At 46.6% G+C, this 23,250-nt stretch overlaps 1 long non-coding RNA gene across 1 annotated transcript in view; it reads left to right on the forward strand.

Moving 5' to 3' along the window:
• Positions 1-21,297, forward strand: part of LOC144603455 (uncharacterized) — a 44,667-nt gene extending 23,370 nt beyond the window's left edge. The window contains exon 3 of the long non-coding RNA XR_013548624.1: positions 21,215-21,297. This is a non-coding gene — a long non-coding RNA (uncharacterized LOC144603455). The remainder of the gene's footprint in view (positions 1-21,214) is intronic.
• Positions 21,298-23,250: the final 1,953 nt, after the last annotated feature.

A 23,250-nucleotide genomic window follows, 5' to 3' on the forward strand; every position in this document is an offset into this window, starting at 1 on the left:
TATTATTTTTTGCTCCACTGCGGAATTTCCCCTAATAATTGTGGATGGACAATAACATAGGGTGACATGGTGGTAGAGCAGTTAATGTTGTTATCCCCTGGCTACAAGGAAATTCTCCCTGTGACCTTGTGCGTTTCCAAATGTATTCGGTTTTCTCTTAAATCCCAAAGACACGGTGATATGTTAATTGACAATTGTAAATTAACCATTATTGTAGGCAAAAGAATCAAAGCGGAGTTAATGGAAATATGACAGAGAATATATTGCAATGGTTCAGTCAGGGACTGATGGGATTGTACTGCCAGAGATCCAATGGGACAAAGAGCTTTGCTTTGTGTTGTAATAGGTCAATATTACGATGTTTTGACCCACATTTCCCAAACCCTCCATGGCACTAAGCTGGAAAGAGTGCAGAGAGGAATTACAAAGATGTTGACTGGACTTTAGAGCCTGAGCCATAGGGAGAGGTTGGGCAGGCTAGGACTTTATTCCTTGGAGTGCAGGAGGCTGAGGGGTGGTCTTGAAGAGATGTATAAAATCATGAGGGGAATAGATAGAGTGAATGCAAAGAGTCATTTTCACATGGTAAAGAATCAAGAGCCACTTGACATACGTTTAAGGTGAAAAGGGCAAGACTTAATAGGAACCGGAGGGACTTAAAAAAAAAATCAGAGTGTGGTAGGTACATAGAATGAGCTACCAGAAGATGTAGTTGAGGGAGGTACTATAACCACATTTGAATAGGTATACAGATAGGAATGTTCGTAGGGAATAATGGGTCAGATATGGGCAAATGGGACTCGTTTAGATGGAGCATGGACGAGTGGGCTTGGACGAGTTAGGCTGAAGGGAGTGCTTCCATGCAATATGCCTCAATGACCATGTCTAGCTGAATCAGAGGAATCGCAAGGAAATGAGTTAGTATGCAGCAAATCGCTGTGATCTGCCGTGCATCTAAAAGGGGGTTTTGGAGCAGATTTAATGGACACACTCAAAATTGAATTAGCCCACAAACTTGAAAATGAAGACAATTTCAGAGTTATAGGTAAAGATTGACGGTGTGGGACCAGAGTCAAGAGAGACTGAAGTGCTCTCTGTCTTCAGTAGTTAATCTGTGGAAGTCATTGCCACGGAGGGCTGTGGACGCCAAGTTCAGAGGATATTTTTATGGCAGAGAAAGACAAGTTCTTGATAAGAACGGATGTCAAGGGTTATGGGGAGAAGGCAGGAAAATGGGATTAGGAGCCAGAGATCAACCATGATTGAATGGCGGAGTAGACTCGATGGGCTGAATGGCCTAATTCTATTCCTATAATTTGTGAACTTGTGAACACAGAATCGTTTCAATGACTGGCATCAGACGGTGAAAGTAGCTCTGTCCCTGATGGCACCCTACATCACACCTGCCAATTATCAGCGAACTTCTCCAAACAATGTTCTTTATCTGTTTAGTTTAGTTTAGAGATATAGTGCAGAAACAGGCCCTTTGGCCCACCGGGTCCGCACCGACCAGCAATCCCCACACATTAACACTATCCTGCACACACTGGGGACAATTCTTTACATGTAAACCAAGACAATTAACCTACATACCTGCATGTTTTTGGAGTGTAGGAGGAAACCGAAGATCTCGGTGAAAACCCACGCAGGTCACGGGGAGAACGTACAAACTCCGCAAAGACAGCACCTGTAGTCAGGATCGAACATGGGTCTCCGGTGCTGCAAGCGCTGTAAAGCAGCAACTCTACCGCTGCGCCACCGCACCGCCCTGTTATGTGAACTAGAGTCAGATTACATTTGACTGGACTTGTGTATCGATGTGTCTTGAGCAAGTACTTTGCAATAACTGGGTGATGGAGGGATCTTCTCTCCGAGATCCAGATTTTAATTTGAGACAGATCATGAGTTGTGTGATTCTGAAGTGAGATTGAAGAAGGGTCTCGACCCAAAACGTCACCCATTCCTTCTCTCCAGAGATGCTGCCTGTCCCGCTGAGTTACTCCAGCATTTTGTGTCTATCTTCAGTGTAAACCAACATCTACAGTTCCTTCCTACACATGCTTGCCCTTCAAAGTGACTTACTTCATTTTATTGCAGACAATCACCAAAACGTATCTTTTTGTTGCTATTTTGTCAAATAGGGCGAACTTGGGGTTTGGTGGTAAGGATTCTAGTTGCCTGGGGTCTTGCCCACCAATTGGAGAGTTTTGTTGTAGATCTGGGGCAAGCAATGATGGCAAGTGTTTGGTAAATATACATAGCTTAATATTGGAATAATACCTATGTTTAGTTTAGTTTAGAGATACAGCGTAGAAATAGGCCCATTGGCCCACGCCGACTAACGATGGCCCACACACTACACACTAAGGGACACATTTACACAGGCCAATTAACCTAGAAAGATGCACATCTTTGGAATGTGTGAGGAAACCGGGGCACCCGGAGAAAACCCACGTGGTCACAGGGAGAAGGTACACACTCCAAACAGACAACACATACAGTAGTCAGGATTGGACTCAGGTCTCTGGTGCTGTAAGACGCAACTCTACTGCTGCGCCAATGTGCCACCTACATAAGGAACAGGAGCAAGAAAAGATTAGTTAACACCTCAATCCTGCTCCAACATTCAATAAGGTTGGTAGTGGTCGCACAATGGCGCAGCTGGTAGACCTGCTGCCTCAGTGCCAGAGACCTACATTCGATCCTGGCCGCGGGTGCTGTCAGTGTGGAGTTTGCATGTTCTCCTTGTGATCAGGTGGGTTTCCTCTGGCTTCTTGTGTTGCCTCCCACACCCCAGAGGCGTGCGAATCTTTATGTTCATTGATTTGCAGTATGTAAATTACCCCCAGTGTGCAAGGAGTGGATGAGAGAGTGGGATAACATAGAACCAGTGTGATTGGGTGATCAATGGTGGGCCGAAGGGCCTGTTTCCAAGCTGTATCTGTCAATCAAAGACCATGACTGCAGATGCTGGTTTACAAAAAAGGCACAAAGTGCTGGAGTAACTCAGCAGGTCAGGCAGCATCTCTGGAAGACATGGATTGGTGACGTGTGTCGACTCAAACAATCACTGATCCATGTGATCCAAAGATGTTCCTCTGTACCCTGCCCTACCCTCTTTACCACTGATTGCAGAGTTAGCCAAACTCTATCTGCCTAATGTTTCTCTATCTCAGTGGGTGGGAAGAATGGCAGCAATGCAGCAGGCTGGGGTGGGGGGGGGAATGTAGGCGATCTAAATAAGTAAGTCCAGTGGGCAGAGCAAGGCAGTTTGTGGGGCAGGGGTGGGAAGGTTAGCAGGCTTAACCTTATTTACTTCAAGGAGGCCCACAGGTAAGTGAAATGAGCTGAGAGCATGGCTCAGCACTGGAATTATGATGTTATTGCAATCACGGAATAGTGGTTGAGGAAAGGATCAGGACTAGATGCTCAATGCTCCACAGTATAGGAGGCTTGCACTTGACAGAGTGGAATGTGAATGAGGAGTGGACCTGCTCTGCTGAATTGGAAGAATATAATGGCATTACTTAGATATATTCAACCGATTATCCAATGAGACCAGAAGAAGGGTCTTGACCCGAAACATCACCCATTCCTTCTCTCCAGAGATGCTGCCTGACCCGCTGAGTTACTCCAGCATTTTGTGTCTACCTTCGATTTAAACCAGCATCTGCAGTTTTCTTTCCTAATAAGATAAGGGTGATCATTCTGAAGGGGGTATATTATTAGTTTCCCAATAGTTAGCAGGACTGATATGTCGGGAAATTGCAGAATAGTCCAAGAGCAATGGAGTTGTAGTGGAGGGGATTTAAAGTGTTCCAATATTGACTGGATTACCTTCGTATCAGGGGCTTAGATGGCATGGAATAAGTCAAGTGCATCCAAGAAAGTTTTTTGAGACAATATTTAGGGCAACTTGCAAGAGACAGAGCAGCACTTGGCCATATCTTTGGAACTTAAACTGGTGGTGGGCAGTGGTAGAGCTACTGCCTTACAGCGCCGGAGACCCAGGTTCCATCTACGGGTGCTGTCTGTACGGAGTTTGTACGTTCTCCCCGTGACCTGCGTGGGTTTTCTTCGAGATCTTCGGTTTCCTCCCACACTCCAAGGACGTACAGGTTTGTAGGTTAATTGGCTTGGTATAAGTGTAAAATTGTCCCTAGTGTTTGTCGGGTAATATGGGGGATCGCTGGTTGGTGCAGACTCGGTGGGCCGAAGGGCCTGTTTCCGCATTGTATCTCTAAACTAAACTAAAAAGTGTTGGGGAGGGAGCACTCTGGGAATGGTGACTGTACTTCTGTCAGATACAGGATAGTTACAGAAAGAGGAAAGGTTGTGCTCAATTGAAAGTTTTGAAATTGGGTAAGGCTGATTTCAAAAGCATTAGGAGAGGATCTGGCAAAAGTAGATGGGGAGCAGATGCCTGCAGGGAAAATAGCAGCTGACAAATGAAAGTCTTTTAAAAGAGAGATGGTAAGGGTTCAGGCCAAAATAATCCAAAAAGGATAAAAGACAGAGATGACAAGGTTTGGAAACCTTGGATGATAAACGATATTGAGGTTTGATCAGAAAAAAAACTAAAAACGTGTTAGGAATAAGCAACTGAGATTAAGAGAGTCTATTGAAAAACATTGAGTGTGCAGGAGAGGATATAATAACAAAATTAGGAGGGCGAAACAGGGCCATGAAATATCCTTGGCAAGTAAGATTAAGGAGAAAAAACTACGACTCAGGCAGCATCTCTGGACATTCTTGATCTCACCATCTCCATCACAAGAAATAGACTATTGACTGACATCTATTACAAACCCACTGACTCCGACAACTATCTCGACTACACTTCTTCCCACCCTGCTTCCTGCAAAGACTCTCTCCCCATCTCCCATTTCCTCCGTCTACGCCGCATCTGCGCCCCAGATGAGGTGTTCCATACCAGAACATCCGAGATGTCCCCAGTCTTTAGAGAACTTGGGTTCCCCTCTCCTATCATAGATAAGGCCCTCACTTGTGTTTCCTCAGCTCCGCCCTTGCTCCCCCTCCCCCTAGACACAACAGAGACAGAGCCCCCCTGGTCCTTACCTTCCACCCCATCAGCCATCGCATGTAACACATAATCCTCCAAAATTTCCTCCACCTCCAACAGGATCCCACTACTAGCCACATTTTCCCATCTCCACCTGGGATCACAGATGAATCCCTCACACCCATGGCCTCTGTGTCCCATAGTTCTGCCCTCACTCCTCCCAGATGGAACAAAGTCAGTGTTCCCCTGGTCCTCATCTTTCACCCCACCTGCCTCCTCAGCTAACAAATAATTATCTGACATTTTCACACCTTCCCATCTCCACTCCTTTCCGCATTCTGGAGAGACCGCTCCCTCCACAACTCCTTGGTTCACTCAACCCTACAATCCCAAACAATCCCTTCCCCAGGCAAGGCCCCCTGTCACCGCAGGTAATGTAACACTAACCCCGATACCTCCTCCTATACATCTCTCCAGGGATCCCAACAGACCTTCCATGTAAGACAGAGGTCCACATGCACATTCTATAACCTCATCTACTGCTTACAGTATGACACTACCAGATTGTGGCCTCGTTACATGAGGAAATGCCCCTCATAATCCACTTGGGTTGGTCAGGAGACACAAGGAACTGCAGATGCTGGTTTACAAATAAAAACCGTAGGGTGTTGGAGTATACCTCAGCATGAGTCAGTACGCATCTTTAGAGGACATGCACAAATGTGGTTTTGGGTCTGAAAACAGGTCCCAACCCAAACATTCTCCTATCCATGTCCTCCACAGAGCCCGTCCAACCCACTCTTCACCCAGTGTTTATTACAGTGATTCTGGCACTGGTGTAATTCACAAGGCTGTGTTTTTGCTCCAAACCTGGTTGTGCTAATGTTTGTATTAAAGGCCAGTTTGAGCCATCACACAAAATTATTCGGCTGCTGAGGCCTGCTGTAATGATGAATCCCACACAATCAGAATAGAAGAAATTGAAGCAGATGTAGGCTGATTTAATTTTGTGACTAAGGCTAGACATCCCAAAGGCTGTGAGATAGACACAGAAAGCTGGAGTAACTCAGTGAGACAGGCAGCATCTCTGGAGAGAAGGAATGGGTGACATCCTGGGTGGAGACCCTTCTTCAGACTGGTTAGGGATAAGGGAAACAAGAGATATAGTCGGTGATGTAGAGAGATAAAGAACAATGAATGAAAGATATGCAAACAAAGTAACGATGATAAAAGAAACAGGCCATTGTTAGCTGTTTCTTAGGTGAAAATGAGAAGCTAGTGTGACTTGGGTGGGGGAGGGATAGAGAGAGAGGGAATGCTGGGGCTACCTGAAGTGAGAGAAATCAATATTCATGCCACTGGGCTGTAAGCTGCCCGAGCAAAATATGAGATGCTGTTCCTCCAATTAGCGTTTAGCCTCACTCTGACAATGGAGGAGACCGAGGACAGAAAGGTCTGTGTAGGAATGGGAAGGAGAATTAAAGTGTCTAACAACCAGGAGATCAGATAGATTCAGGCGGGCTGAGCGAAGGTGTTCCGCGAAACGATCGCCTAGTCTGCGTTTGGTCTCGCCGATGTACATGAGCACATCTTGAACAATGGATACAGGAGATCAGGTTGGAGAAGATGCAAGTGAACCTCTGCCTAACCTGAAAGGACTGTTGGGGTCCCTGGACAGGGTCGAGGGAGGAAGTATAGCGACAGGTGTTTAAACCAGCATCTGCAGCTCCTTCTTACACGTCTCAAAAGTTGTGGTTATTGATGGTAAACCCATATTTTCAACAAACATCTTAATTGCATCAATGACTATTACTTTGCAATATCTTCAATTATTTTGTTTTTTAAGTGCTTTAAGTGCTGTTTGCAATCCATCCATTATTTCACAGATAAAAAGAAAGTAATTCCGTTTCAAGAGTACAAGTGTAACTGGGTAGAGATCACAGTGCTTGGTAACCTTACAGGTGAGCAGCAGGCAGCTACAGTTTGTACAGTCCACTAGGCTTTGTGAACATAAACAAAACGTCACCCATTCCTTCTCTCCAGAGAAGCTGCCTGTCCCGCTGAGTTACTCCAGCATTTTGTGCCTATCTTCGATTTAAACCAGCATCTGCAGTTCTTTCCTGCAGACTTTGTGAACATCTTTCTCTAAGAGCTACTAGTGTTAAAATTCAATGGGGACATTTCACTTCCTGCAATGAATTCCCCTTCAGTTGATCGATATGAAGTCAAAGGCTTCGAACATTGTTTTACCCTCAGGCCTAAAGAAGTACTGTATGATAGCAACAAATGAGGATCAGACAGTCATCTTTCAAAGTTTTACTTAATCGTATCGCTTTTTCAATTTCTGTTCTGGCAATCATCTGAACATGATTTACGTTTAGTAAGGGGTCCTCAGTCAATAGTCACTTTGACTTCATGGACTCACTTTGTGACTTTTTATTTCTTGCTTGCTCTACATGTTCTGTCTGATTCGACATATTGATGTGGTGGATGTTCTCACTGGGGCCATTGTTTGATTTTTGAAACAGCTCTAAACTTTGTTCTTTTTCTGTGAAAATCAACATATGTCCCAAATTTCCTTACCTATTTGTAGTTAAGATCCAGTTTTAACAATGGAGATTAAAATTAAACGCAGAGGATACTTTTGAGTTCAAGATATTCCAGAAATGACATGAGAGAAACCTTTAACTTCACTCAATGTGTAGGAATGATCTGCAGTCAACCATCCACTATATGCCATGGCCTTAACAACACTTCAATCTGTTTTACCAAGTTCCCCTAATGTCAGCCGCTTTCAAGTGTACACTGACCTTTCATCACGCACTGCAGAATTAACCCTTTGTTGTTAATTATCACAGGAGGTGTGAGATAAATGTGTTCTAAACAACAATCAATTGCTAATTTGAAAGCATAATAGCACTTCACCTAAATATCCAGAATGGATATAATTTGCAGAAAGGGTGATGTGATGAAGTAGGCCACATGTTAGTGTAGTGACCAGAATTCAGCAGGATCTCCCTGTTAGTTGTAAATGTAGGACTGAAATTTAATGCGTCATTTGAAAATGCTACCTTGAGATGCTAAGATCTGAGCCTAGATTTTTGGTTTCAAGTCTAATGTGTGGCACTTAACCTTCATTCAGCTTTCTGAGGTCAAAATGCTCATCAAATGCTTTGTAAATAACACTCTTTTTTAAATTAAAGGCAACCAGTCTCTCCCACTACTTTGCCATATGCTGGTAGATGATTCACTAATTCTAATCAACATGGAGATACAGGATAAGGAGCGGGGGGGATATTCAACATTCAATTAATGAGTCCTTCTGGCGAGGACACATAATGCCAATATTAGCAAGCATTTGCATTGGCATGTTATTCATTGCCCACAGCCACGATGGGTGCCCTTGGAGTGCCAGGTGCCCCGTGAGTGCCAGGTGCCCCGTGAGTGCCAGGTGCCCCCGTGAGTGCGAGGTGCCCCCGTGAGTGCGAGGTGCGAGTCTTCGGTGAGGAGGTTGAGTGAGGACGCCACACCAAACGCTGGAGAGGGCGAGACGCAAGAACAAAATGCCAAGCAAGTTGATTCAATGTGATGCTTGCAGGATGTGGGAGGTCAGGGACACTGCTGGTGCCTCTGGCTGCTACAAGTGTGAGAAGTGTATCCAGGTACAGCTCCTGAAGGACCGTGTTGGGGAACTGGAGAAGCAAGTGGACGACCTCAGGTTCGTCCGAGAATCTGAGTCATTCCTCGACAAGTCCTACAGTGAGATTGTTACACCAAAGGTACTGGAAGAGAGAAGGTGGGTGACGGTGAGAAAAGGAAGGAAACATGGAGTGCAAAGGTCCCCGGGTGTTGTGCCTCTTGAGAACAGGTTCAACCATTTGGAAGCTGTCGGGGAAGAAGACGTTGCCACACTAAGCGGCAGACTGGCCTGCGAAGCAAAACGTGCTGTTGAGCCAAAACCAAAGAGGCCGACGTCAGGCAACGCCGTGGTAGTAGGAGACTCCATTGCGAGAGGTACGGACAGGGGTTTCTGCGGCAACAGGCGGGATTCGAGGATGGTGTGCTGCCTCCCTGGTGCCAGGATCCAGGATGTCACAGACAGACTGCAGGAAATTCTCAAGGGTGAAGGTGAACAGCCAGAAGTGGTAGTGCATGTTGGCACAAACGATGTCGGAAAGAAGGGGATGAATATTCAGCAGCGTGACTTTAGAGAGCTCGGAAAAATGCTGAAAAGCAGGACCTTCAGGGTGGTTATCTCCGGTTTGTTTCCAGTTCCTCGTGCTGGAGAAGGCAGGAACAGGGAGATACAGGACCTGAATGTGTGGCTGAGGAGCTGGTGCAAGGGGCAGGGATTTAGATTCTTAGACCACTGGGATCTGTTTTCGGGTAAGGGGGAATTGTACAAAAGGGATGGATTGCACCTTAACAGATGGGGGACCAACATTCTGGCAGGCAGGTTTACCACTGCTACACGGGTGGGTTTAAACTAAATAAGGGGGGTGGGGGGTGTCAAATGGGATAGTCAAGGATGGAGTTAAAGGCAAAGAGAATAAAGGGATAGTTAATGACCCCAGAATTAACAGGAAAGAAAACTCACAAAGGGATAGGAGAGTTTGGCCAAGTGTAATAGGGATCGATGTGAAGGGTGAGGTGAGTCAAGGAATTAAAAGTCTTGTATATCAATGCACAAAGTTTAAGAAGTAAAGTAGATGAGCTTGAGGCTCAGTTAGAGGTTGGTAGATATGACATTGTGGGGATTACAGAGACGTGGCTGCAGGAGGATCGGGCCTGGGAACTTAATATTCAGGGTTATACATCCTACAGAAAGGACAGGCAGGTGGGCAGAGGCGGTGGGGTAGCTCTGCTGGTGAGGGATGGGATTCAGTCCCTTGCGAGGGAAGACATAGGGACTGATGAGGTAGAGTCACTGTGGATTAAGTTGAGGAATTGTAAAGGCAAGAAGACACTAATTGGTGTTATCTACAGACCCCCAAATAGTAGCCTGGATGTAGGGTGTAAGATGCAGCAGGAGTTAAAACTGGCATGTAACAAAGGTAATGCCACTGTGGTGATGGGGGATTTCAATATGCAGGTAGACTGGGAAAATCAGGTTGGTTCTGGACCCCAAGAAAGAGAGTTTGTAGAGTGCCTCCGAGATGGATTCTTAGAGCAGCTTGTAATGGAGCCTACCAGAGAAAAGGCAATTCTGGATTTAGTGTTGTCCAATGAACCAGATTTGATAAGAGAACTCAAGGTAAAGGAGCCACTTGGAGGTAGTGATCATAATATGATTAGTTTTAATCTGCAATTTGAGAAGGAGAAGATTAAATCAGAAGTGTCAGTGTTGCAGTTGAACAAAGGGGACTATGAAGGCATGAGAGAGGAGCTGGCCAAGGTAGAATGGAAAGGGATCCTAGCAGGATTGACGGTGGAACAGCAATGGCAGGAATTTCTGAGCATAATCCGGAAGACACAGGATCATTTCATTCCAAAAAGGAAGAAAGATTCTAAGGGGAGTAGGAGGCAACTGTGGCTGACAAGGGAAGTTAGGGATGGAATAAAACTAAAAGAAAAGATGTATAACACAGCAAAGAGTAGCCGGAAGCCAGAGGATTGGGAAACTTTCATAGGACAACAGAAGGTAACAAAACGGGCAATACGGGCTGAAAAGATGAAGTATGAGGGGAAGCTGGCCAAGAATATAAAGAAGGACAGTAAAAGCTTCTTTAGATATGTTAAGAAAAAAAGAGTAGCAAAGTCAAATGTGGGTCCCCTGAAGGCAGACACAGGTGAAATTATTATGGGTAACAAGGAAATGCCAGAAGAGTTGAACAGGTACTTTGGATCTGTCTTCACTAAGGAACACACAAATAATCTCACAGATGTACTGGAGGACAGAGGATCTAGGGGGGTAGAGGAACTGAAAGAAATTTTCATTTGGGGAGAAATGGTATTGGGTAGATTAATGGGACTGAAGGATGATAAATCCCCTGGGCCTGATGGTCTGCATCCCAGGGTCCTCAGGGAGGTGGCTCTAGAAATAGTGGACGCATTGGTGATCATTTTCCAATGTTCAATAGATTCAGGATCAGTTCCTGTGGATTGGAGGATAGCTAATGTTGTCCCACTTTTTAAGAAAGGAGCAAGAGAGAAAACGGGGAATTACAGCCCAGTTAGTCTGACATCAGTGGTGGGGAAGATGCTGGAGTCAATTATAAAAGACGAAATTGCGAAGCATTTGGATAGTAGTAACAGGATCGAGTCAGGATGGATTTACGCAGGGGAAATCATGCTTGACTAATCTTCTGAAATTTTTTGAGGATATAACTAGGAAAATTGACAGGGGAGAGCCGGTGGATGTGGTGTACCTCGACTTTCAGAAAGCCTTCGACAAGGTACCACATAGGAGATTAGTGGGCAAAATTAGAGCACATGGTATTGGGGGTAGGGTACTGACATGGATAGAAAATTGGTTGGCAGACAGAAAGCAAAGAGTGGGGATAAATGGGCCCCTTTCAGAATGGCAGGCAGTGACTAGTGGGGTACCGCAAGGCTCGGTGCTGGGACCGCAGCTATTTACAATATACATTAATGACTTGGATGAAAGGATTAAAAGTACCATTAGCAAATTTGCAGATGATACAAAGCTGGGTGGTAGCGTGAACTGTGAGGAAGATGCTATGAGGTTGCAGGGTGACTTGGACAGGTTGTGTGAGTGGGCGGATGCATGGCAGATGCAGTTTAATGTGGATAAGTGTGAGGTTATCCACTTTGGTGGTAAGAATAGGAAGGCAGATTATTATCTGAATGGTGTCAAGTTAGGAAAAGGGGACGTACAACGAGATCTGGATGTCCTAGTGCATCAGTCACGAAAGGAAGCATGCAGGTACAGCAGGCAGTGAAGAAAGCCAACGGAATGTTGGCCTTCATAGCGAGAGGAGTTGAGTTTAGGAGCAAAGAGGTCCTTCTGCAGTTGTACAGGACCCTAGTGAGACCGCACCTGGAGTATTGTGTGCAGTTTTGGTCTCCAAATTTGAGGAAGGATATTCTTACTATTGAGGGCTTGCAGCGTAGGTTTACTAGGTTAATTCCCGGAATGGCGGGACTGTCATATGTTGAAGGACTGGAGTGACTAGGCTTGTATACACTGAAATTTAGAAGGATGAGAGGGGATCTTATCGAAACATATATGATTATTAAGGGGTTGGACATGTTAGAGACAGGAAACATGTTCCCAATTTGGGGGAGTCCAGAACCAGGGACCACTGTTTAAGAATAAGGGGTAGACCATTTAGAACTGAGATGAGGAAAAACTTTTTCAGTCAGAGAGTTGTAAATCTGTGGAATTCTCTGCCTCAGAAGGCAGTGGAGGCCAATTCTCTGAATACATTCAAGAGAGAGCTAGATAGAGGTCTTAAGGATAGCAGAGTCAGGGGGTATGGGGAGAAGGCAGGAATGGGGTACTGATTGAGAATGATCAGCCATGATCACATTGAATGGTGGTGCTGGCTCGAAGGGCCGAATAGCCTGCACCTTTTGTCTATTGTCTATTTAATTCGATTCTCTGACAGATCTCTGCCAGTGTAGAGATCTGAGAATCGGTGTGATGTGTTCAAATTTTTTAGCTTTTGTTTCGACTCTCGCAGTGGCGTTTTGGACGAGCTGCAACTTGCGAACAGCCCCTTTAGATAGGCCGGTCAGAAGACCATTACAATAATCAAGCCTATTCAAAATAAATGCGTGGATGAGCTTTTCAAGGTCTTGTTTAGACATGAAACCTCTAACTCTTGCAATGTTTCTCAGGTGATAGTAGGCTGATTTAGTTATTGAGTTTATGTGGTTGTTGAAGTTTAGATCAGAGCCGAAAATTACACCAAGATTTCTGACCTGGTTTTTAGTCTGAAGAGAGTGAGAATCAAGGTAGGGAATGACTATTGATCTTTTGTCATGTGCACCAAAGACAATTATCTTGGTTTTATCTTTGATTAGCTGGAGAAAATTGTGTCTCATCCAGCTGTTTATTTGTTCAATGCATTGATGGAGACTATCGATGGGACTATAAGAAAATAACTGCAGATGCTGATACAAATCGAAAGAATTTATTTCACAAAATGCTGGAGTAACTCAGCAGGTCAGGCAGCATCTCAGGAGAGAAGGAATGGGTGACGTTTCGGGTCGAGACCCTTCTTTAGACTGATGTTAGGGGGGCGGGACAAAGGAAGGATATAGGTGGAGACAGGAAGATGGAGGGAGAACTGGGAAAGGGAGGGGAAGGGAGGGACAGAGGAACTATCTAAATTTGGAGAACTCAATGTTCATACCACTGGGCTGTAAGCTGCCCAGGCGAAATATGAGGTGCTGTTCCTCCAATTTCCGGTGGGCCTCACTATGGCACTGGAGGAGGCCCATGACAGAAAGGTCAGACTGGGAGTGGGAGGGGAAGTTGAAGTGCTCAGCCACCGGGAGATCAGGTTAGTTAAGGTGGACTGAGCGAAGGTGTTGAGCGAAACGATCGATGGGGCTATTAAACAATTTCTTTTCTTCGGTATTTACCAAGGAGAAGGATATTGAATTATGTGAGGTAAGCGAAACAAGTAGAGTAGTGATGGAAATTAGGAGGATTAAAGAAGAGGAGGTACGGACACTTTTGAAAAATATAAAAGTGGATAAGTCTCCAGGTCCTGATAGGATATTCCCTAGGACATTGAGGGAAGTTAGTGCAGAAATAGCAGGGGCTATGACGGAAATATTTCAAACGTCATTAGAAACGGGGATGGTGCCGGAAGATTGGCGCATTGCGCATGTTGTGCCCTTGTTTAAAAAAGGTTCTAAAAGTAAACCTAGCAATTATAGACCTATTAGTTTGACGTCTGTGGTGGGAAAATTAATGGAAAAGATACTTAGGGACAATATATATAATTATTTGGATAATCAAGGCCTGATTAGAAAAAGTCAACATGGATTTGTGCCTGGAAGGTCATGTTTGACTAATCTTCTCGAATGTTTTGAAGAGGTTACCAGGGAAATTGATAAGGGCAAGGCTGTGGATGTTGTCTATATGGACTTCAGTAAGGCATTTGACAAGGTTCCACATGGAAGGTTGATTAAGAAGGTTAAATCGTTGGGTATTAATAGTGAGGTTGCAAGATGGATTCAACAATGGCTGAATGGGAGATACCATATCATATCATATCATATCATATATATACAGCCGGAAACAGGCCTTTTCGGCCCTCCAAATCCGTGCCGCCCAGCGATCCCCGTACATTAACACTATCCTACACCCACTAGGGACAATTTTTACATTTACCCAGCCAATTAACCTACATACCTGTACGTCTTTGGAGTGTGGGAGGAAACCGAAGATCTCGGAGAAAACCCACGCAGGTCACGGGGAGAACGTACAAACTCCTTACAGTGCAGCACCCGTAGTCAGGATCGAACCTGAGTCTCCGGCGCTGCATTCGCTGTAAAGCAGCAACTCTACCGCTGCGCTACCGTGCCAGAGGGTAACGGTTGACAATTGTATGTCAGGTTGGAGGCCAGTGTCTAGTGGAGTACCCCAAGGATCTGTGTTGGGTCCACTGTTGTTTGTCATTTACATTAATGATCTGGATGATGGTGTGGCAAATTGGATTAGTAAATATGCAGATGATACTAAGATAGGTGGAGTAGTTGATAGTGAGGTAGATTTTCAAAGTCTACAGAGAGACTTGGGCCTTTTGGAAGGGTGGGCTGAAAGATGGCAGATGGAGTTTAATGCTGATAAGTGTGAGGTGCTGCATTTTGGTAGGACAAATCAAAATAGGACGTACAGGGTAAATGGTAAGGAATTGAGGAATGCAGTGGAACAGAGGGATCTGGGAATAACTGTGCATTGTTCTCTGAAGGTGGAATCTCATGTGGATAGGGTGGTGAAGAAGGCGTTTGGTATGCTTGCCTTTATAAATCAGAGCATTGAGTATAGAAGTTGGGATGTAATGTTAAAATTGTACAGGGCATTGGTGAGGCCGAATCTGGAGTATGGTGTGCAGTTCTGGTCGCCAAATTATAGGAAGGATGTTGACAAAATGGAGAGGGTACAGAGGAGATTTACTAGAATGTTGCCTGGGTTTCAGCACTTAGGTTACAGAGAGAGGTTGAACAGGTTGGGTCATTATTCTTTGGAGCGTAGAAGGTTGAGGGGGGACTTGATAGAGGTTTTTAAAATTTTGAGAGGGACGGACAGAGTTGACGTGGGTAGGCTTTTCCCTTTGAGAGTGGGGAAGATTCCAACAAGGGGACATAGCTTCAGAATTGAGGGACAAAGGTTTAGGGGTAACATGAGGTGGAACTTCTTTACTCAGAGGGTGGTGGCTGTATGGAATGGGCTTCCGGTGGAAGTGGTGGAGGCTGGCTCGATTTTATTATTTAAGAGTAAATTGGATAGGTATATGGATAGGAGGGGATTAGAGGGTTATGGTCTGAGTGCAGGTAGATGAGACTAGGTCAAGGAGAATGGTCGGCGTGGACTGGTAGGGCCGGACAGGCCTGTTTCCATGCTGTAGTTGTTATATGTTATATGTTATAGTAATTTGGAGAAAGGGCTATGTAAATATGAGTGTCACCTGCATAGTTACGGCAGGCAATCTTGTTGTTTTTTTAAGATGTGTCCTAATGGAAGCGTGTAGAGATTGAATAAAAGAGGACCAAGGATTGATCCTTGGGGAACTCCACATGTCATTTAACTTGATCGGATGCAAAGTTGCCAATGGAGACATAATAGTTTCTGTCCTGTAGGTAGGATCTAAACCAATTTAAGACCGTGCCTGAAAGTCCAACCCAATTTTCTAATCAGTCTATTAAAATGTTGTGGTCTACAGTGTCAAGGGCAGCACTAGGATCATGAAGTACTAAAACTGAAATTTTTCCGGAATCGGTATTTAAACGGATGTAATTTAAGACCTTGATCAGGGCCGTTTCAGTGCTTTCAATCAGGGTGAACACCTGATTGAAAGTTGTCAAAGAGGTCATTTAAGGTCAAATAGTTGCTAGGTTGTTGGTAGACAGCTTTCAAAACCAAAAATTATTTATTCAATTATTTACAATATGTACAAATCAAAATAATTCAGAACAAAGCCCACCACCATAATACAAGTCAAACAGAATATCATTCAATATCCAATATACAATTAAACAAACTATTTCCCCATCCTTATTAAGGATGCATTCCATCCCCTGCAGTGCCCAGCGGTCCCTGAAACCCCTCAGTGTGCCCGTGGGCAGCGCCCAATCCTTCTCTAAAACCACCCAGGCTTGGATGTAATCCCGGAAAAGGGGCAGGCAGCCGGCAAGGGCACTTAGAAAGGCCTTGCCACCAGATTTCCCATTCCCTCTGAAATGCCAGTTACTCCAGTGCACTGGATTATACATATTCTTTGCAAAAATTAACTTTGCCATTGAAAAATAGTTTTTGACAATTTCTGAGACGTATGTATGGTTAATCTATCTTTCATAGACCGCACATGAGAAAACTCTCTTTCATCGTAAATGATTAACTTTTCCTGACAACAGTTCTATTTTACTTCACAATTATGTTGGATTTAAATACATAATCACCTGCGTAGCACAGTGTTGCTTTTGTCCTTCAGTGTGCTTTTGGATACGTGTAAGCGCAATAATGTAAAAATCATCAGTGAAAAGATTATTGAAGATAGTATGGCGAGTTCATGTACCATGGGACACCCATGACGTGAAGTCGGAACTGGAGCCAGGGAGCCCACCCGTTCCCGGAGAGATGCTAACACTGATGGGACTGTAGGCAGCTGGTCTGAAGGGTCCGGAAACAGATCTCCGGGTACTCGAAGTGTCGAGCCATATACTAGCTCTGCGGACGACACACCGAGATCTAGCTTAGGAGCAGTCCGGATGCCCAAAAGAACCCAAGGGAGCTGATCTACCCAGTCCGGGCCTTCAAGCCTTGCACTGAGGGACGCCTTAAGTTGGCGGTGGAACCTTTCTACGAGTCCATTTGCCTGGGGGTGATATGCAGTCGTGGGTTGTAACTTGGACCCGTACAGTTCTGCGAGCGCGGCCCAGAGGGACGAAGTGAATTGTGGGCCTCTGTCAGTGGTAATAACTGCCGGGACCCCGAAACAAGCTACCCAATGAAGGGCCAAAGTCCTAGCACAAGACGCTGACGAAATATCAGACAATGGGAAAGCCTCTGGCCACCGGGTGAACCGATCCACCACCGTGAGGAGGTGGGTGTAGCCCCGGGAGGAAGGCAAAGGACCGACCAAATCCACATGGATGTGGAAAAAACGAACAGCCGGGACCTCGAAATCCTGTACGGGGGGCTGGACATGGCGCTGGACTTTAGCGGTCTGACAGGGAACGCAGGCACGCGCCCAACCCGCTACCTGTTTCCGTAGGCCATGCCAGACAAACCGAGCTGCTACCAAAGCAGAGGTGGAGCGGATGGACGGGTGCGCCAGCCCATGAATGGCATCGAAAACCCGGCGCTGAAGGGAGGGCGGTACTACCGGCCTGGGACGGGGAAGAGAAACATCGCACCAGACTTTTGTGCCTTCTGACCCACAAGCTACCTGGGCCAACTTCAATCCCGAAGTGGTGGACTGGTATGCCGAAGCGGTATCCGCTAGAAGCTGTGCCTCCGCAAGCTCTTGGGGATCCACTTCGCAGTCCACCGCCGAAATAGGGGGAAAAGCAGGTCTAGACAGGGCGTCAGCAACGGCATTAAGCTTACCCGCGACATGACGGACATCGGTGGTGAATTCGGAGATAGCAGTCAGGTGCCGCTGCTGGCGGGCCGACCATGGGTCAGACAATTTGACAAAAGCAAATGTTAATGGTTTATGGTCCGTAAAGGCCACAAATGGGCGGCCCTCAAGGAAGTACCTGAAATGACGAACAGCTAAATAGAGGGCCAAAAGCTCTCGGTCAAATGCGCTATACTTCAGCTCAGCCGAATTTAGTTGCCGGCTGAAAAACGCCAAAGGCTGCCAACGGCCACCGACCTGCTGCTCCAGAACCCCGCCCACCGCCACGTCAGAGGCGTCAACCGTCAGGGCCGTGGGGGCAGAGGGGCTCGGGTGGACCAACATGGTGGCGTCTGCCAAAGCTGCCTTAGCTGCTGTAAAAGCCGACTCTGCGGTCGGGGACCATATCAACTCTACCGGTTTTCCCGCAAGGCACTGGAAGAGCGGGCGCATGACCCGCGCAGCTGCCGGAACGAACCTATGGTAGAAATTAACCATGCCTACGAACTCCTGTAGCCCTTTTACTGTGGTGGGCCTGGGGAATGCCCGGATAGCCTCCACCTTCTCGGGCAAAGGGGAGGCGCCGGCAGGGGTAATTCTGTGCCCTAGAAAATCAAGAGCAGGAAGGCCGAATTGACATTTGGAGGGTTGGATTATGAGCCCGTGGTCTTGGAGCCTCTGGAAAACGGCCCGCAAGTGGGCCTGGTGTTCCTGCACGGAGGGGCTGGCAACCAGGATGTCGTCTAAATAAATAAACAAAAAGGGTAAATCCCGGCCCACGCGGTCCATCAGTCGTTGGAAAGCCTGTGCCGCGTTCTTTAAACCGAAAGGCATACGCAACCATTCAAACAACCCGAACGGAGTAATCGTTGCAGTTTTCTGTATGTCCTCCGGTCGCACCGGGATCTGGTGGTATCCTCGCACCAAATCGATTTTGGAGAACACCACCGCTCCTTCCAGCCCAGATGAAAAGTCCTGTAGGTGCGGTATGGGGTAGCGATCAGCCGTGGTGACAGCATTGAGACGCCGATAATCGCCACATGGTCTCCACCCCCCAGATGCCTTGGAGACCATATGTAACGGCGAGGCCCACGGGCTGTCAGACTGACGAACAATTCCCATTTCCTCCATCTTCCTGAACTCTGCCCGTGCCACCACCAGTTTGTCTGGCGGTAGCCTCCTGGCCCGAGCGAAAACAGGAGGGCCTTCGGTGCGGATGTGATGGACCACGCCGTGCTTGGCCGAAGACGTGTCGAAACGTTGAATGAGCAGCTCTGGAAACTCCGCCAGAATCTCAGCATACGAGTGGGGGGCCGCGACGACGGCCTGGACAGTAGGGCTGGGCGAGGAGGCAATTGTCGGAGCGACGTGCTCATCTTCGGCGGAGGGTCGGAGGTCGTTACCGCGGACATCAGGGACCAGTGAAAAAGCCCAGAGAAAATCTGCTCCCAAGATCGCTTGTTTGACGTCGGCTATGATGAATGGCCATTCGTACGTGCGGAGGCCTAACACAAGGGACATCTTCCGTATACCGAAAGTGCGAATTGGGCTGCCATTAACCGCGATGAGGGTGGGACCTGTCTTACCCGATCTGGTTTTGAGGTCGGTCGGCGGCACTATACTGACGATGGCTCCCGTGTCCACCAAAAATTCTGTGTCCGTGAATCGATCATGGACATAGAGGCGCCGGTTCTGGCCAATCGTAACTGCCCCTATGTACGATCGGCCGAGGCATTTCCCGCGAAGGTACAAGGTGAGCGGCAGTTGCGGGATTCGCTACCCCATCGTAGGTGATAATAGCACCAGCCGCGCTTGTGCGGATCTTTTTGGCGGGCTTTCGGAGAATTGGCGGGAGACGTGGCGCCATCTTGCCGTCGCTGTGACGTGGTCACTGATGTCGAGACCTTGTTGATCGAACCGCTTGCCTGGTCCTTTGCCTTGTTTTTAGCCGCTATGAGCGCGTCCACTTTCGCTGCATATGCTTCGGGGTCCTTAAAAGAACAATCCGTGAGCAGCAGTCGGACATCCTCAGGAAGCTTCTCGCGGAATGCCTGTTCGAACATAGGGCAATCCGCATGCTCACCGGCTAGCATCATCATTTCGGACATGAGGACGGAAGGCAGTCGGTCTCCAAGATCCGGTAGGTGCAGAAGTCTTGCCGCACCACCATGCTTATTAAACCTGAAGATTCGCAGTAATACTTTCTTCAGGGCCTCGTACTTGCTTTCCGCAGGTGGATTAACGATGAACCGCATCACGCGCGTGGTCGTCTCCGATGATAGAGCGCTGACGAGGTAGTAATACCTCGTGGAGTCGTCCGATATCTTCTTTATATGAAATTGAGCTTCGGTGTGTATAAACCAAGATTGCGGTGCGTGCGTCCAAAACCACGGAAGGTGAACGCTTACCGCGCTTGACTCCGGTGTGCCCGGCGTGGCCATCGCCGACGAGGCGTCGTTCCCTGCATAGTCGGTGATCGTCCAGATCACGTCGGGGTCACCAATATGGCGAGTCCGGAAACTTGTTGGTTGTAGAAGAAGTTTATTGCAGCCGCAATATTCGAATACAGAGTTAAACAACAAGGTAAAGGACAACCATCAAAAACTTACTGTCTTCTTCGAAGACTTCGCCGAACTACTATTTCGGGCGCCAAACGCGCACATGACATCGCTGGCCAATCAGCGATGTCGCTCCCTGGACCAATCCCCATGGTCGCGTTCACACGTGACCTCGCTGGCCAATCCGAGGGTTCGACGACCTGGACCATTCTCTATGGTCGCTACAAGTGTTTTGTAACCACACAAATTGAAACATGTCTTTCAATCATTCAAGGTTATTTATATTTATGGTAGAAAGCGCTGACTTTGTGAAAAGCTTGAAAAGAAAGTCATTATTCTGAAGCAAAATTAAAAGCAAATTACATATTTAGTTTTATATTTGCTATTTAACAAAGCTTTGTCTTATTCATGGATTAAACAAATTTTAATTCATTATTGACATTTCTTTATTGATAAACAAAGGCTAACAAATGTGTTAAATTCTATTTAAATTATTGTATGTATAAATGAACCCAAGTTAACATTGGGGATGAAGAGAGCTGGTGCACATGTCTTGGATTGGGTACCAGTCGTTTAATAACAACATAAATGCAGGATTTTTTGGTAGTTTGGAAAGAACCGGAGTCAACTTTTATTCCCATTACATGGTGGTGGTGCGATCTTCAAAACGGTGTCAGTACCTTTCTGTGCAATTATCACCACCAATATAGGTACTGCCATTTCAAAGAAAATAGAAAATAGGTGTAGGAGAAGGCCATTCGAGCCAGCACCGCCATTCATTGTGATCATGGCTGATCATCCACAATCAGTTACCAGTAACAGTAATCTTTTCATAAAGACACCTGCTTATCAAATTTGTTTAAATTGAACAGAAAGTGGCACAGCAGTAGATTTACTGCCTTACAGCGCTTGCAGCATCGGAGAACCGGGTTCGATCCCAACTACGGGTGATGTCTGTACGGAGTTTGTACGTTCTCCCCGTGATTGGCGTGGGTTTTCTCCGAGATCTTCGGTTTCCTCCCACACTCCAAAGATGTACAGGTATGTAGGTTAATTGGCTTGATGTACAGTATGTGTAAATTGTCCCTAGCATGTGTAGGATAGTGTTAATATGCGTGGATCGCTGGTCAGCGCGGACCTGGTGGGCCGAAGGGCCTGTTTCTGCGCAGTATCTCTAAAACTGAAACTATATAAAATACACTAGCAATTTCTGTTTTTCTTTCTGATTTCCAGCATTTGCAGTTTTTTTTAATTTTCCTTTGTGCCGGCATGGGGGAGCTGAAATCCCCAGCCCCCCCCCCCCTCCCCCCGGTGCAGGAGCTTGATCGCCCCAAAGAGGAAGGTCCGCCACCGGCTACAGGTGTCAAGATCGTCCCGTCAATGGAAGGTTCGAGGCCCCCGGCCGCTGGAGGACAAAGAAGGGAGAGATTGAACTTTTTTTCGCCTTCCATCACAATGAGGAATGTGGAGGAGTCACTGTGGTGGATGTTCATGTTAAAATGTATTTTGTGTGCCCTGTTGCTTTTTATTGTTATGAATGTATGGCAAATGAAGTTCCTCGTATGTTGCAAAACATACTTGGCTAATAAAGTGTGATTATGATTGTGATTGTGATTGATGGGATCCAGTAGATGAGGTTAGAGGAGGTACATGCAAACCTCTATCTCACCTTGCTGGGGTACCTGGAGGGAGGAGAGGGGGGGTATTGTATTCCTGCGGTTGCAGGGGAAAGTACCTGGGGAGGAGATGGTTCGGGTGCGAAGGGATGAGGAAGAAAGGACTTTCTGTAAAGAGCGGTCTTTAGTTTAGTTTAGTTTAGTTTAAAGATACAGCGTGGAACCAGGCCCTTTGGCCCACTGAGTCTGTGCTAGCCAATGATCCCCATACACTGGACAATTTTCAATTTTTACCAAAGCCAATTAAACAACAAACCTGTACGTCATAGAGTCATAGAGTCATAGAGTGATGCAGTGTGGAAACAAGCCCTTCAGTCCAACTTGCCCACACCGGCCAACATGTCCCAGCTATACTAGTCCCACCTGCTCATGTTATGCCCATATCCCTCCAAATCTGTCCTATCCATGTACCTGTCTAACTGTTTCATAAATGTTGCGATAGTCCCTTCCTCAACTACCTCCTCTGGCAGCTTGTTCCATACACCCACCACCCTTTGTGTGAAAAGGTTACCCCTCAGACTCCAATTAAATCTATTCCGCTTCACCTATGTCCTCTAGTCCTCGATTCACCTACTCTGGACAAGAGACTCTGTGCACCTACCCGATCTATTTCTCTCATGATTTTATACACCTCTGTAAGATCACCCCTCATCCTCCTGTGCTAAAAAAGGATAGAGTCCCAGCCTGCTCAACCTCTCCCTATAGCTCACACCCTCTAGCCCTGACAACAACCTTGTAAATCTTCTCTGTACCCATTCCAGCGTGACAACATCGTGTTTGGAATTTGGGGAGGAAGCCAGGAGCACCCAGGCGAAACCCATGAAGTCACAGGGAGAACATACAAACTCCATACTGACAGACAGCCCCCATAGTCAGGATTGAACCCGGGTCTCTGGCGCTGTAAGGCAGCAACTCTACCGCCGTGCCACCATGCCGCCACTCTGCAGAAAGCGGAAAGGGGTGGAGATGGGAATATGTGACTGGTGGCGGGATCACATTAGTGGTGACGGAAATGTTGGAGGATGTTGTGTTGGATGCCAAAGGCTGGCGGAGTGAAAGGTGGGGACCAGGGGAAGTCTATCCTTGTTGTGGCTGGGGGGTGGTGGAGCAAGTGCAGAACTGCGGCATGTAGTAGTGGGTAGTTGCCAGAGGGAATTCTGACGGACGGGATCTACCAGCATTTGGATAGACGGGATATACCACTAGTTGATTAGGCAAAGATGTGTTTATTT

Source organism: Rhinoraja longicauda, chromosome 20 (genome assembly GCF_053455715.1).
Source record: "Rhinoraja longicauda isolate Sanriku21f chromosome 20, sRhiLon1.1, whole genome shotgun sequence".
In the NCBI taxonomy this organism is placed as follows: domain Eukaryota; kingdom Metazoa; phylum Chordata; class Chondrichthyes; order Rajiformes; family Arhynchobatidae; genus Rhinoraja; species Rhinoraja longicauda.